Source organism: Alligator mississippiensis, chromosome 10 (genome assembly GCF_030867095.1).
Source record: "Alligator mississippiensis isolate rAllMis1 chromosome 10, rAllMis1, whole genome shotgun sequence".
Taxonomy (NCBI): Eukaryota; Metazoa; Chordata; order Crocodylia; family Alligatoridae; genus Alligator; species Alligator mississippiensis.
The window spans coordinates 12,363,843-12,378,937 of NC_081833.1; the positions used below are offsets into that span (position 1 = coordinate 12,363,843).

General features: G+C 41.3%; 1 protein-coding gene across 12 annotated transcripts in view; it reads left to right on the forward strand.

Moving 5' to 3' along the window:
• Window positions 1-15,095, forward strand: part of FBRSL1 (fibrosin like 1) — a 677,688-nt gene that overhangs the window by 62,744 nt on the left and 599,849 nt on the right. The gene's annotated exons all lie outside the window — the stretch shown is intronic.

Here is a 15,095-nt window from a genome sequence, read left to right on the forward strand (position 1 = left end):
AAAGTCTACACCAAGCCCCTTTGTGTGGTGTTCTTGGAGATGCGTTGAAGGTTGAGGCCCCTTGAGGGACATTAGAAGTGTGATGTCTCGATGAATTAAATATGTCAGTGAATGCTAGCTCTTATGTCCCTTCAGTATTTAATATGAAATTTAAAACTTTATCCTGTGTTGTTTGCACTTTGCAATGAAAGTGCCCAGGTGCTCTTGGAGGTAAGCTGGGGAGTGTTTGGGTGTGGGGACAAGGGAGTAGGCACTTACCTGGATCGGTGGTGGGGGGTGAGCAGAGGTCATGTAAGAGGCTTGTTAAGTAGAAGCTGAAATTAGTAACAGCAAAACAGATCGTGGTTATGTTGAAATTCACTGTGGCCATCTGCCTGAAGATATGAGCACACATTGTTGCCTTGTTGACACCAAGTTTGCATTTGCAAGATCTTACAAGCCATATCTAGAAAAGTGCGTACATATGTGAGCCTTGATTTTCAGTGAGATCTATGAATCTGGCATCTAGTTTGTGGCTGTGGGTTGACTGTGGGTGTGTGGGAGCCCTGATGTAGGCAACATGACCAGGGAGGTCTCTGAGATCAGAACCGATCTTCCTACCATTTGATGCTCTCTCGTGTTTGCAGACGGTTTCCCAGGACATGCACAATGAAGAGAGCCTTATTCTTAAATAAATAAATAAAGCCTTTTAGCCAAGCCAAATAACATTTAACTTGGTTTCTCCACTGAAAACATCCCCATGCTGAATGCAAATTCAGCTGAATTTTTCTTCTGTTTCTGCTTCACTGGTTTCATCCCTAGATACAGAAGATCATCAGAAACTTCCAACCATTTAAAAGGATTAGACCCGGCTAGCGGGATTTCGGCTGTGGAATTAGCCAACGGGAGCTGTTGCATAGAATGACAGTATATAGGTCAAATGCAGGACTTGGTTGAACATATCCATATCGTTCAGAAAGCAAAGATGCAGTGTTTCCCACTGTGTACGTCATTCATCAGGAGTGACGATGGGAGCCTTTGCAGACTCTTGTGGTCTGGGCACCGTTACTCCTTTCTAACTGAAGCTGCATAGTATGAGATTACTGGAACGCTTTCTGCTTTCTGTCAGACTCCCGGGCATCTCTTATTTTCACTTTGTCTCTTCATCATCCTGCGGCACTTCAGGCAATTTGTCGCATATTTTAAATACTTGTATTGCAATGTCCTAACTTACTGCCCTACTTCTGTCTGAACTGTCCCCTTTTTATTTCAGTTTAGCTCCATGCACTTCGCTGACCATCCCTCTAGCATAGAGCCCGTTTATCTTCTACCAATGATTAATGCCTTCACAAAGCGTGATTGTCTGAAGTTTTTTTTCCCCAGCATACCGAATTATTCAGTGTTTGGGAAGGCCAGTCTGGCAGGCCTCGAAACTGCAGCTTTTGATTTAACCCTGGTGCTAGCAGCTGCTGTGATCTTCAAGTTTCCTCATATTTCTGTGGGCCTGGCATGATAAAGTTATGAGGGACAGAAAGGTCTTTTCAAGTAACCGACTTGTCTCTGGGGAAAAGGGATGTGTTGTGTAAAACTCACTGAGCAGAACTCGTCCCAGCCAGCAGGACCCATGTACCTGGCACAGAGGGTCATCGGGGCCTGTTCACCCTCTTGCTTCGAAGAGCTATTTATTTCCATCACAGTTTTCCCCTATTTAAACTATGCTGCTTTTTTTCCCATCCCTGGAGCCTGGCTGAAGTGGAAGTGTAAGGGCCTGATTCCTCAGTCCTTCACACAAGTAGACCAGTGAAGTAAATGGCAATTATAAGGTCAGGATTCCTTGTGTGTAAAGATCAGACTTTGAATTATTTCTTTAAAGACTCAGATGGGATTTTTGATCCTGATTTATTTCCCTGGATTTCATCCTCTTGCTCTCCATTAATGTTTCCCCAGTGTCACCTTTTTTGTAATGTCAGTAAAAGTGACTAAACGATTCCATTATATTAACCCAAGCTGTTTTAGAGAACAGGACTAAGCCAGGAATTTTAAAGTAATATCTGATACATTTGGACAGCTTTTGTCCATCTGCAGCTAACTTCCCTGAATATTTGCTCACAGGATAGTAATGGAGAGTGCAGCGGATGATCTTTTGGTGTGTCCTGCTTTTCATCTTCTTGTTCTACCACATTAGGGAGGCAAAATGTACATGTACAAAGCATCTTTAATTCTGAAGAACTGCAAAGACACAGGTATAAGAGTCCTTTTACCTACCAGTGAAACTCAGCTTTCCCTGCAGTGGAACCCACAAGGTATTTATGTCTTTCACTGCGGAGAACAGGAAGTGAAAAAGAATACACAGTCCAATTGAAACTAGAGAGAAAATGAGTATACCAAACTGAGATCTGACTAACACACCTGCACTCGTGAGGAGTGCCAGGACCTCTCTTGTGGCAAGTGAATGGTGGCTTCTCTGAGTGTGTTGCTCACCGCACTGCTTCTGTCTTACTGGACAGCCTCGGTGCCCCTTGAAGATCTCCCATTCAGAGTGTTGCTCATGTTAGTCTACATTCAGTTGGTGACATTCGGCAGTCATAGGCTGCTCTCCTGACAGTCTGAAAGTGGGAGTTAAATATCCATTGGATCCCAGAGGAAGGGATGGCCCCTTTGTTAGATATTAGTCTAGGACTTGGCAAGGACATGGGTTCAAGTCCTGCCTCTGCCATGTGGGTTCAAGCCCAGCCTTTGCCTGATTTGTAGGACAGATTAAATAATCTTTTTGTGTCTCAGTTACCCCTGGAGAAAGTGGGGCTAATAGACTTCCCTGTCTGACAGAATTGTGAGGGAGTGAAGTAGATTATGGTGGTTGAGTCACAGCGATTTAGAGTAAAGAGCTAGAGTGGTGGAAAAAACAGGGTGATTACTTGGAAAAGATTTCAAAACTGGATTTTGCCCCAAATAGGAGTAAAATCTAAATATTAGAATTTTTGAAAAATCAGCAATTCTTTGATGGAGGTTCCAAAGAGAACTGTTTGATGTTGTTTGAAATGATTTGTCTTGAGTGGGATTTTTATTTTAGATACTATAAAATATTTACTGTGGTATATTAAAATATAAAATAGAATTATTGGTTTAAAAAAAAACTTGATGTGGTTATGTGATGTCAGGCCCATTGAATTGTGAATCCATTATGGTCTGCATCCCTGGCTTCTGTGCATGAAGCTGGATTGACATACAGAAGTATCTTCAGAGTTGCTATTTTACTTTGAGGCAGGGGAGAGGGAGTTGAATATGCAGACATGATTCATTATTATTTTAAAGATATTAAATGTAAACTCTTCCAAGATAAGATTTGGTTTAATTGGGCGCAGGGGAGAGGTGTTCTTTCCAAAGCAAATTCATCTTAGGAAGAAAAACCTTGTACAAAAGCTCTGTTTTACAGCTTAAGTAGTATCATTATCTGATTATATCTGAATGGAATTTGTATTCAAGAATGTCAAAAACATGTGGATAGCTGTCCTTCCAACAATTCTACTTCAAATTAAAGGCATCTTTTTGCCCTTTAAGAAAAGATAGTAATTAATGCACTGAAATGAGGCTGTGGAGATCTGAATGTAGTTCTCAGCCCTATCATAGACTTGTTGTGCTGTCTTAGGTGAGTCACTTAACCTGTTCTGCCTCAGATCCTTATCTGTGGGATCCCAAGGCTCCTCATATTTCCTTCCTTTATACCTTGTCAGCCTTGCCTATTTAGATTTTGAATTTTTGAGACACGACAGCCTCCTTCTATCTTTGTACAGCACCCGGTAAATTGAGTCCTTAAATTTGATTGAAACACTACTGTAATGCGAGCAATAATTCTGAGGGTTGTGACTTCCAACCCATCGTGATTGTTAGTTAGACAGAAGAGGTAAACAGATCTGAAATGCCTTAGATCCTTATCTAAGAGTCTTTCTAACTACCACTGCCCAACTTTCAAAAGGAACAGACCTATTAGGTCTTGATTCATTCCTGTGCTTGGAGGATATAGGTCTACATATGCCAATACACTTTAGATTCTTTTCGAGATGAGTATAACCTTCATGTCAGGGTTTCTTAGCACAGTAAATGTCTTTCTTATTGACTCAGACGCTTCTCTTTCTGACTATGCATTTTTATATTGCACTGCAATGGATCATTTACCGTGATGTAACTGAGTTACTGAACTGAACAAAGGCAGAATGTTGCTTTGCTAAAAATAAAGAGCCTTTTGCTAGCTTCTGGTTTGATAACCAAGTGGCATGTCTGCATGTTAAGAGCCCACGCTTACTCTTGCCAGAATTAGAAACAGCTCTTGTCCTCTGTCTTTGGATATCTAAGGTTTTCTTCTTAGAGTCTCCCTTCTCCACTTATGTATTACCAAAGTTGCACCTCTACACTTTTTTTGAAACTGTGACAATTACTTGAATTCTCTTCCTAAAGATAAGGCTGATGATACAGATTGGCTATAGCTTACCTTCAACAGAAGGTTGCTGCCTAAGGAAAAGAGAATATATATAGTTATATAATTAATATATTATTATTATAATAATATTATAGCAAATGAAAAATTGTATGTAGTACTTATGAAGTAAGCTCATTAGAGTTAAGCGATAGCTTTAAGAATACCTGATACTTTAACCATTGGACTGAGAAAATATATATTCTCTTTTCCTTCAGCTCTGTTTCCATTAGCCAATCAGAGCATGAATAAAGTGTTACAGACGGATAGACAGACTTAGGCTTTTATAATGTTAGACTATTTTTTATAATACAAAAAAGATATAGATATAGATGTATGTAGTAAGTTGTCCTGAAAGGGGATTAGAATTGCATTTTTGTTCTTCAAACTGAACCAGTAGATGTGGCAATAATACAGAATATTTAAAGATAACATTTAAAAAGTACATAGTCCCAAACTGCTAGAAAGGGAGTTTTTATGCTCTCTCTTTTTATGCTCTCCTTATTTAATGTATCTAACGTTGGAGGTTATTTGTTGTGTTATACTAGTATATAGAGCCCTCAGCTGACACTAGTACTCTGCTTATGCCAAGTTCTGTACAAATATGTAGCAAGAGGCAGTCTCCACCCTAAAGCATATTTACTTAAGTAGTAAAGGACAAAAGTTGAGGGAAAGGTGATGCTGCCTACCTTTTACAGATGGGGAACTGAGGCACAGAAGTGCTGAGTGAGTTGTTCAAAGTTACAGTCGACAGACCTGTGAGTTGATCTCAACTCCTCCTGAGCTCTGTTCCACCCCCGAAAGATGGAATTCAGCTTTCATTTGTGTCTCAGACTCCTCTGGGACAACTACGTTAACCAAGTTCCTTTCCCTGTGCTTTGGGCACTCAAACTGAGCCCCTGGGCATGTCTGGGCTTCACAGAAGCTTCCTTTATAAATAAATAAATAGCCAGTGGCCATATGGCTGTATTGTGGTACGTACAGGAAGGTTTCTTTAAACCTTACAGTAAATTTAAAAACCTGTGCACAAGTTTTTTTTCTTTATGAAATATAGCAGTTGAGTTGGTGTTCACTTTTCCATGGTCTCTTTGTGCTCCTTCTCCCTCAGCTCTTTCACCAGTCCTGTCTTGAAGTCTCATGCCTGTACCCAATCCCTGGGAAGAAAAGCTGAATGTAGCTAATATCACTAATAATCCAGCAGGAGATTCCAGCTGGAATTTTCAAAGCAACCTATGATATCTGGATATCCAAATTCCTGTTAATTCAAGTGAACATCAACTGCCCAAAGCCATTAAGCAGGCTTTCGAAAATCCCCAGTCTCCAGCCAAACACTCCCCAAATTTCTGTCTCTGAAAGCCTTATCTTTTCATGTGGTAGGGGGGAGCATCGAGTAGGTATCCCCACTGTAATGTCCTCAGTATCTATTGGGCATTAGTAAGAGGAAGGAGAGCTGAGGTTGTGGCTGGGAACGTCTAGCTTGCAAAATGAAAGCTTAAATTAAAAAAGCATCTCCATAGGTACGTATTTAAAACTCAAGTATTACATCAAGTTAAAACAACGTTGGCAGCATGTGCAAATTACTTGGCAATAGTGCTAATTTCCTTGTTAAACTTAGTAGCAGAAAGGGCCTTTGATCCCAACAGCCTGTTGGGAGGCACTCCTAATTGTTATCAAGCTATTCTATAGTTTAAAAAAACAGATAAGACCTAATTAGCTAAAACCGTGTTGTATTTTTTTTCCTGAAATGAAAAGTGCCCACTTGGTGTTAAACACCTGTGTTTCTGCTCTTTTGGCTAGAATTACATATTTGGCACCCTGCCCAACGTGTGACTTAGTGACGACTGGTATCCTGTTGCTGTCAGTGGTTTCCAGCAAGTGGGAGAAGTAACCCTGGCTTGCGTTTCACCATTAGCCAGAGCACAATAAACAAATGGCTCTCTTCAGATGGCTGAACGAAGGGTTTTTTTATCACAAAAATGTGTACAAGTGGTGCGGTAAAAGGCCTTTCCTATTCTCCTTTTTAGTGTGAAAATGGAGAGAGAAATTGCATCGATAAAGTAAAGCCTTCCTTCCTCTCCATATAAAGAGCTTTCTCTGCATCAAAAGAACACTTTAATGATTAATCAAGAATCTCCTTTACTACTTTTAACCTGAGGCTATTAGTGAGGCCACCAGAGAAAAATAGAAAGAGAGGGGGGAGGAAGAGAGGTTGGAAAAGCAATATTCTTCCCTCTCCCTCACCCATCTGCTTCAAAAGGGAAAACTGAAAGCTTTAAGGATTTGATTCAACACCTGTTAGGTTACTCAAGGAAATGCAAAGACTTTACCAGGCGATTAAGAAGAAACATATGGTAGGCAGGGAAGTGGAAACTGTGCCAATTTGTCTGTTTAATCAATCAAACTTGTAACAATCACTGCTATTGTCCACATCCTTGATAAATAATTGTGCCCATGAAATACTGTTTAATGTAATGTACAGCTTTACTAATTGCCTGTTGGAGTGACTAGAATGAAAGAGGTGGTAGTTTCTTCTTTATTTCTGATGATAGTACAGCACTCCTGGAAAAAAAAATGGACGTTGGGAATGGTGGGAGGATTTATTCTACATGCAGAGCATTTTTATCTCGAGATCATCTCAGACAAAATTAGGAAGGGAAGCATTTATTCTGACAGGTGTTACTTGAAGCGTGCTAGCTTCTGTGCAAACCTTGTTGGGTTTTTTTTGGGTGGAGTTTTGTGAGAAACGAGTCCAGCAAACGAGCACGAACCTGCCACAGACATCTTAGTCTCCGCTTCAGTAGAGTGATACATTCTCTATTATATTGGGGTAAATCTGACATAATTTATTTGACAAGATGCTAATCTGGCTTTGCACTGGGTGTAGAAGGTTGGACCTTACCTTTTTGGAGCTTTCATCAAAGATGCCATATTGGCCACCACCAGGGATTGAGCCCTGTGTGTGCAAAGTGGGGTACCTTTTTCTTCAGGCTAGCTCCGCTCTGTATTTCAGAAGCCAGCCCTTATGGGAAAAGTACTGTAAACAATTTGAGGACACTTAATATCAGTCCTATGAAGGTGAGGTAGAGTAGAATAAGTAACATGCAAGGCATTTGGTTTCTTACATTATCTCGCAGTATTACGCCTCCTGTCACATCTTAATGATTGATTATAGCCTCATACCATGTGTTACTAGGCAATATATATTTGCTTAACAGTTAGTAACTACTACACATACTTTGCTGCCTTAATCCCTAGTGAGTGTTTTGCAGGGCTAACAGTGCTTAACAGTGGGAAATCATGACAGGTTGTGATGATTGATTTCTTCTTTTTCTAATTGCAGGGAGTTGGGGTTTTTCTTTGTTTTAACTACTCACTTTGATCCAAAACCACCACCTTTTCAACAGCAGTCGTGGCTGCCACTGTCTTTTTGTAACTGAATTAGAAAGAAACCAGTTGAATATTAGGTCCCTGATTGTTTGCCAAGTTTATGGATGGGGATGTTTGTTACCTATATATTTTTCTTCCATATCTCCAGTCTGTACCTGTCCATGAGCTATCCAATATGTCTGTTTTTTGCCTACCAGATGGGCGTTGCTGAGTAAAAGAAGATACGTTTTGATTCTCTTACAAATCTGGTAATTCTCCATGCTTCTGCACTGGAGAGCTTTTCTCAGGGGGGAGGATTGATTCATAGAAAAGACACTGCAGTCAGCTCAAGAAAGTAGAAATTTTAATCCCTGTTCCTCTCTTGTTGCATCTGGAGCACAAGGTGTTAAAGAGAAACTTGTTTAGGCCTGGATCAGCCTATATTTTGGCTGTCAAACCCTCTGCCAATATGGTGATGATTATCAAATGAAACATATGTTGATCCAGGTCTAAATAAGCTCTTCTGTGTTGCCTTACACTGTGCTAATTAAAACGTTCTTTGCTGCGGGAACTGATAGTGGCAAGTGCCATCCTGTTTGCTCAGTAGAACTTTGCCTGTGTTGGGTAAAGCACCGCAGGTAGTTTCATAATTGAAATGGAAGCTGAGAACATGTGGAGTCTTTGGTCTCTGTTGTGGGAATTATCTTAACACTTGATGCCTTAAAACTTGGTCAGACACAGCTTTGCTGTTAGCTACTAACCTGAATAAAATGGGTGGAAGGTCTGAGAGTGCACCGTATGAAATCCCAGTGTCTTCTACCTTTCACAGTACTGAAGGACATCTGTCTGCCCTTTCAACATGCTGAGAACTAACCTTCCCCTCCCCCCCCCCCCCCCCCCCCCCCCCGAGTGAGGTCCAGAATGTGCACCATTTCACATCTGTGAGAGTTAATCTCTTTCTGCTTAAGCGAGCTGTCAGTCACCCCAGTGGACATTCCTGAGTCTTGGAGTCTGTCTTTCAAAAGTCAGTGTGTTGGCAACAGGCTCTTATGCTTGTAAAAAAAAATACATTAGGTTCTCATATAGGTTGCCTGAGATAAGTGGAAGTTTGATAAGAGAGCTTCAAACAACTGAACAACTGCATTAAATTCATGGACTGGCCTGGTGTCTAACAGCTTCCTGTTTCCTGTTATGATCCTGCAGCTCTGCCACATCTCATTTTTCTCTAGTGCTTTGGGGAACAGATGAAGGGGGGAGAGTACATGTCTGCTGGAAATTCCTGGGGAGAAAGAATGAAGTAGTCCCTCCATTCTTCCTCCCAAAGCTGCATCTCCCAGGCTTCTCAATCGTCTTTGCCCAGGAACTTTTTCTTTTCCTTTCAGTTCCCTTTAATAGGTAACTTAATCTTCCTTTCTAAAACCGTTTGATATGCACTTGGTACTGAATTCAGCCCTGGAATGAGAGTAAAATTCACTGCAATTGTTGCTTTTACAGTAGTGCTGAATTATGACCGTGTGGAGTTTTGGTTGACTTATTATTGTGCTTGGGCCTTTTCATCTATTGAAGTAAGTTTCAAGGACCCGGCTTTGGCCCAGATTAGTAAAGGTGTAACTGTGCATTAGGTGCCACCTGTCCATGGCTTCTCAGTTCTCTTGTGTACAGTGTGTTTGAGTTGTTCTCTTGGGTCATTTTTCAGTGTTACATTGCACACCTATATGGGCTGACCTGCCATGGGAAAGGACATCTCATAGCTTGCTTGGAATGCATGTTTAAAATAAACCACTGCACTGGAGCCTGACCTACATCAGGGGTAGGAAAAGGTTAGTTTTCAAGTAGCCTAGAGTAGTATATGCTGTCCTAGAAAACAGCCAGGTTTCTACCTAGTAGTAGTTAGTACCTAGTTGAATAATTTTATAACACTGTAGTGCCCCAGGGAGCTGCTTGGTAGCTGGGGATTGATTATCTGAGTACCATGATCTGAGCACAGGTTGAAGGCAGCTATGAGAGAGGATGCAGTGCTCAGCAAAAGTATCTAGACAACCATATGAGTAGGTTTAGAGCTGGCAACAGGCAGCTGAAGCTGAGTACTTCTAATAGCCCATATGCTGATTTTTTTTTTTTTTTTTCCTGCAGCTTTGGTCTCCTGTGCTTAAGGAGCCTTCAAACAGACCCAAAGTGATGAAGTAGATGAGGCATATAAAGCAAAACTCTATGTAAAAGGTAGAGGGAAACTAAAAGCTGTTAAATCCAAATACTTCTGGAGATATACTATTTACTTTCTGTTAAGAAAAGAGAAATGTAAATAGATGTAAATTATTCTGAAGGCAAGTACATTTAGAATAAATGTCTACTTTCTTGAATGCCTTTAAATTTCAATATGTCTCATTGCTTCCATAGGTAAAGGAGGCGAGGGTCAGGTTCAGAAAAGGAAAGATAATGAAAAGACTCTTGGTTTTTTGGGGGGGTCTTTAAATTTTTTTTTAATTAGTATTAGTATTATTAGGTTGGAGTTTTTTTACTTGTCTAGGATTTGATGGGCTATGGTTCCCCATAGGGAGTGAGAAGTGCAGGGAAAGAACAAGACTTGCATTTGCCAATTTAATGACTTTATCTTTACGTAGTTGGTTTATGGCAGCGCAATTAGTAATTTTATTGATAGTGCACAAGTAACAACATTGAGTGGTGCTAAAATTAGCAATATGACCTGGAGCACTGGAGTAAGAGAAATGATATGAAATGTAATAGTACAGAAAGTAAGGTCATGTACTTGGGGACGGATGACAAGAATTTCTGCTATAAGCTGAGAGCTCATATGTTGGAAACACAAGAGGAGGAAAAAAGAACTGTGTGCATTAGTTGATCACTGGATGGTTAAGCCAGTAGTGTGGTGAAACTGAGGAAGACAAATGCAATTTTATGTTCACCGCAAGTAAAGTATTGTGACTAGAGCTAGAGGAGTATTAGTGCCATCGTGCAAGGGACCTCATCTGGAATATTGCATACAGTTTTTTTCACTTGGGATGGATTTATCCTGCAGCAGGAGCATGGGAGGATGATCAGGGCAACTAAGTACCTATCAGAGGACACTGAAATTGCTTGATGTGTTTAGCCCAGCAAAATTAAGGCCGAGGGGGAACATGATGTCTTTATAAAGAACAATCAGCTTTGGCCCAAGGACAAATGGGTCTAAGCTGGCTGTGAGCAATGTCAGGCTGGTAATGTTCTAATCATAGGAGGAGTGAGGTTTGGAACAGCTTCCCAGAAGGAAACAAGGAACCCTAACTGTTTTAGATGGAGTCTGATAAGCTTATGAGTGGAGATAATAGGATGTGGTCTCTTCCAGTGATTGGGGAGCTAGACTTGATGACCCAGGAGGTCCCTTCCCATCTTGTGTTACTAAATGAAAAATGGATGAGGGGTGATCTTTTTCTACTGGCTTCATGCTTCCATGTATAACACTGGGAAGTGCTTGGACCTGTCTACATACATCGGCAGTGGTTGCTGGGAGACACGAGCAGCATTCCCATAACATGCGCACAGGCAAGGTTGGATGTAAAGCAGCCAGGGGTCACTTTGTAGTGGCTCAGAGCTTGTAAGGATCCATTAGCTCTCTATCCAAGGATTTGAGTAGCAAGGGAGTCCCTGGGGCTTCCCTAACAACTAAACTTTTTGATAATTCAAAATATGTTGGGGCTTTACTAACAACCAAACTTTTTGAGAATTCAAAATATGAATTCCTGTAGGTTCCTTAACTACCTAGTCCTGTGGATTATGGAAATAGGTGCATATCCCACTTGAGTGAAAGCCAAGCCTGTGGACTTCGGGAGAAATTCCCAGTCCCTGGTGATTGACGGTGACTTGAAGAATGACACAGGCATTGGGCCACCTGGCAGTCTTTCAGCCTACAAGAGGAGGCTTCCCATAGGATTGCTCACCTTCTAGTCAGAGGTTGGTGCAGAAACAGGACGTGCTCCCGAAGGACAAATATGCAGATGGGATTGTCTCTCATCTATGGTACCTATACACCTTTGACTTTCTGGATAAATCTGCTACTCTGTGCACATAGCCACAAAGGACCAGAAGAGACCTCCTAGGTTACTGAGCACTGTCAGCGACTTCATGTAATCGCTTTCCTAAACTGATCTAACTCAGTTTTTTAGTTTCTTAGGGGTAGTTGGAGGCAGAAATCCTCACTGGTTTGAAGTTGAAGCTTGTGCAGTGGATGAAAGCGATGATATGAAGGGATTGCCTGTGAGAGCAGTAGATGGGGTTCACTAACCTAGGGGACCCTTTTGGGTGTGCGCACAGAATGGTTGGTTTGTGAAGCAGTACAGATCAAAATGTTTCAAAGAAACTATTTTCCACCTCAACCCCCAGATGCCATCCAGGGTTGACTTTACCATAGCAAGACTTGACCATACCATGCTTACCAGCATACATCAGTTTTGTCCTTGACTGGACTTGATCACATCTGACAGATGGAAGTCCCAGTTCAATATTTGTTGTTAGAAATACAGCGTCAGCATATTTTTATCTTACGTGGAGTCTGCTTAATTAAAACCGAGCAGGAAACAACTAAATATCAATAACAAAGCATGTCTTAATTGTGATAACACCTTGCATAATTTCTTGGCCCATTAAGCGTAGTTGCTAATACTTCACGTACCTAAATGTAATTTACAGAAATGGTAACATTAAAACAGAAGTGATGCAAGTACTGGAGGCTTAAGATTTCTATGCAAATCCATCAGATCGTTCTCTACTTTTTGTTCACGTGCTGTTTTCTTCCATCATTCATCTGCATGAATCCTGCATGTGTACAAAAGGAGATAAGAGATAGTGGATTTGGAATACAAATGGGAACGGTTTGAGGTGAGCACAGAGTGGAAATGTTAAGCAGCTCCCTAAATATGTGTTATAATATATGTGTATATAGCTGCTTATCTCTCGGGGCTTGCGTTCCAGCACTTCAAAGTTTGCATCTCCCGCTGTCATGTTGTAGCGGAGTCTCCTTGTGTTGTAACAACAATAGGAAATTGCAAGTTTTGTCAATGTCACAGTAGATCCCGGATGCCTGAAAATTCTAGGTAGAATCAGGCAATTAATTCTGTGCATCTTTTCTCACATCTGAGGTGAAGTTACGTGGCTGTTAGTGTGACACAGTCCTGTCATTAATTCTTTAAACACATCTGGGAAGATGGTACATTCATATTTAAATAAGATTAACTGTTACCGTCTTGTTTGCTGGTACCTTTTAACCAGAACAGTAGAAGTAGAAGATAATGGAGTAAAAAGCTTTTCCATGGTAGAATTGCTTAGAACATTAATCCCAAAGTATCTTCATGTTTAGTGTTCAGGTGGTGGTGTAATGTGCTTGGTGGTGAGCCTGTGGGTATTTACTAGATCTCATTGGTAATAAGCTTAAATGACATTGTCACTAATGCCTTCTCCAAAAAGTGCGGCTCTTCCAGCATGTTTATAAATGTTTATGCAGGGGGAATAGCTTTCCACCATGGGGGAGTTGTGGCGAGCAAGCTGACAGTTTGAGAGGCAGACAATTGGATCAAGGCATTAAAACATGCCACTCTGAAGCTGTTTAAATCATCACAATGCGAATTGTGAATTTATTACAATACACACCGCCTCCAGGGACAGAGAGTGAAGAAAGAGCTGAAAAGGTTGTTTGTAAACATGTAAAACAATAAGCATTTCCTGCAGTGCTGCCGTGTCGGAGCTTGCATGCCTAAACAGGACTTGATGTGTATACAAGAAGCTGCTCACCTGAGGCCAAATGTCTCTCAGTGGGTCAGGTAACAGAATATTTAACAGAACAGACTCCATAGTAACAGGCCTTTTATTCTTTTTTTTTCCCCCCCACAAACATGAATGTTTCCCCTTCGGTGACAAGAAGAACAAAGTTTTTCTGCAATATTCTCTGGTACAAGAGCTCCCAGAGCTGTCTTTAGCTGTGTATGTGTTTTAATTATTTAACAGATAATGAAACCAGGTTTTACTAAGTAGGGAAAATGCCTTAAAACAAAACAGCTCCCTCCCACCCCTTTGCTCCCTCTCCTGCAAACAACTCTTAGTGGGTGAGCCAATAGTTGTGTGGTTGTAGGACAAACATGAATAGGAGCACTGCTCTTTGCTTCTAGGCAGTGCCCATTCAGTGGACACCATTATCACTGAATTAAATCTTGGCTGACTTTTTTTCAAAATTTACATCGGTTGTTTAGGCAGAGGCATCAAACATGAACCGTGAGTGGATCTGACCTGCCAGGAACACTATGGTTTGCATTTGGTTTGTGGGTGAAGGGTTGGGGCAAGGCTAGTTTGACAGCCCAGGTTTAAGGCTGTAGTAAGCTCTCAGCTTGTGACAACATATCCATTTCTGTTCTATGGGGTAACGTACGGCTCTTTTAGTGCCCGTCTTGGGTGTGCTCAAGCCCTGTGCTGTGCCTTAGGGCTCAGATGTAAGCCCTCAAGTGGAACTTCATGCCAATGATCTTTCTGCAAATATCGGATGAGTGCGAACAGCAAATCCTCCTTCTGCTTTGTGGTTTTCCTTTTAGCGAGTATTGTATGTAACATAGCCTGTGCAGCTGTGGGCACATGAAGTGCAGTGAACTTTCTGTTTAGAGGCTTAAAAAAAATTGATCTTGATTCATTGACTTAAATTATTTCACAATTCATGGATTTTTAGGATCAGGAAGACCTATGGCCTCACTTTTTGCCCCTGTAGGCTGTAGATTTTAAACCTGCAGCTCCTGCACTGAGCCCAGTAACTTGTGGTTGTCAAGGCCTTTTTTTTTTTTAATTATTTTAGTTTTTTTGGAAAAACACCCAATCTGGATGTCAAAGTAAGTGTTTTATGAGGCAGAAGTGCACTGCCTTTGGGAGGCACAGTGCTTCCCATGCACTGGCCATGTACAGAGGGACCTGCTACATCTGGAGAAATGCATGCCTGGGCTTCCCCTTCTAAGGTTTTCACTGTTGCTTGCCAGCCTAAGCAAAGGGTTTGGTGAGAAGGATTGGATGACCATTGCCTTGCATAGATGCACCCTACAGGAGTCCCTACATGCACTGTACTAACCATATTTCCCTGGATGTGCAAAATTCCCACACGGAGGAAAAAAATTGGTTTTCAGGCGCTTTTAATTCACTTGGTCCTTGGCTTGTTTGCTGTGAGACAACCAGCAATGATTAAGTTGATTAAGATGATGCTTTTGAAAAGAGGGCGTCTGCCCCAAATGGTAGTGGGCTGCCTTAGCAATGCCAC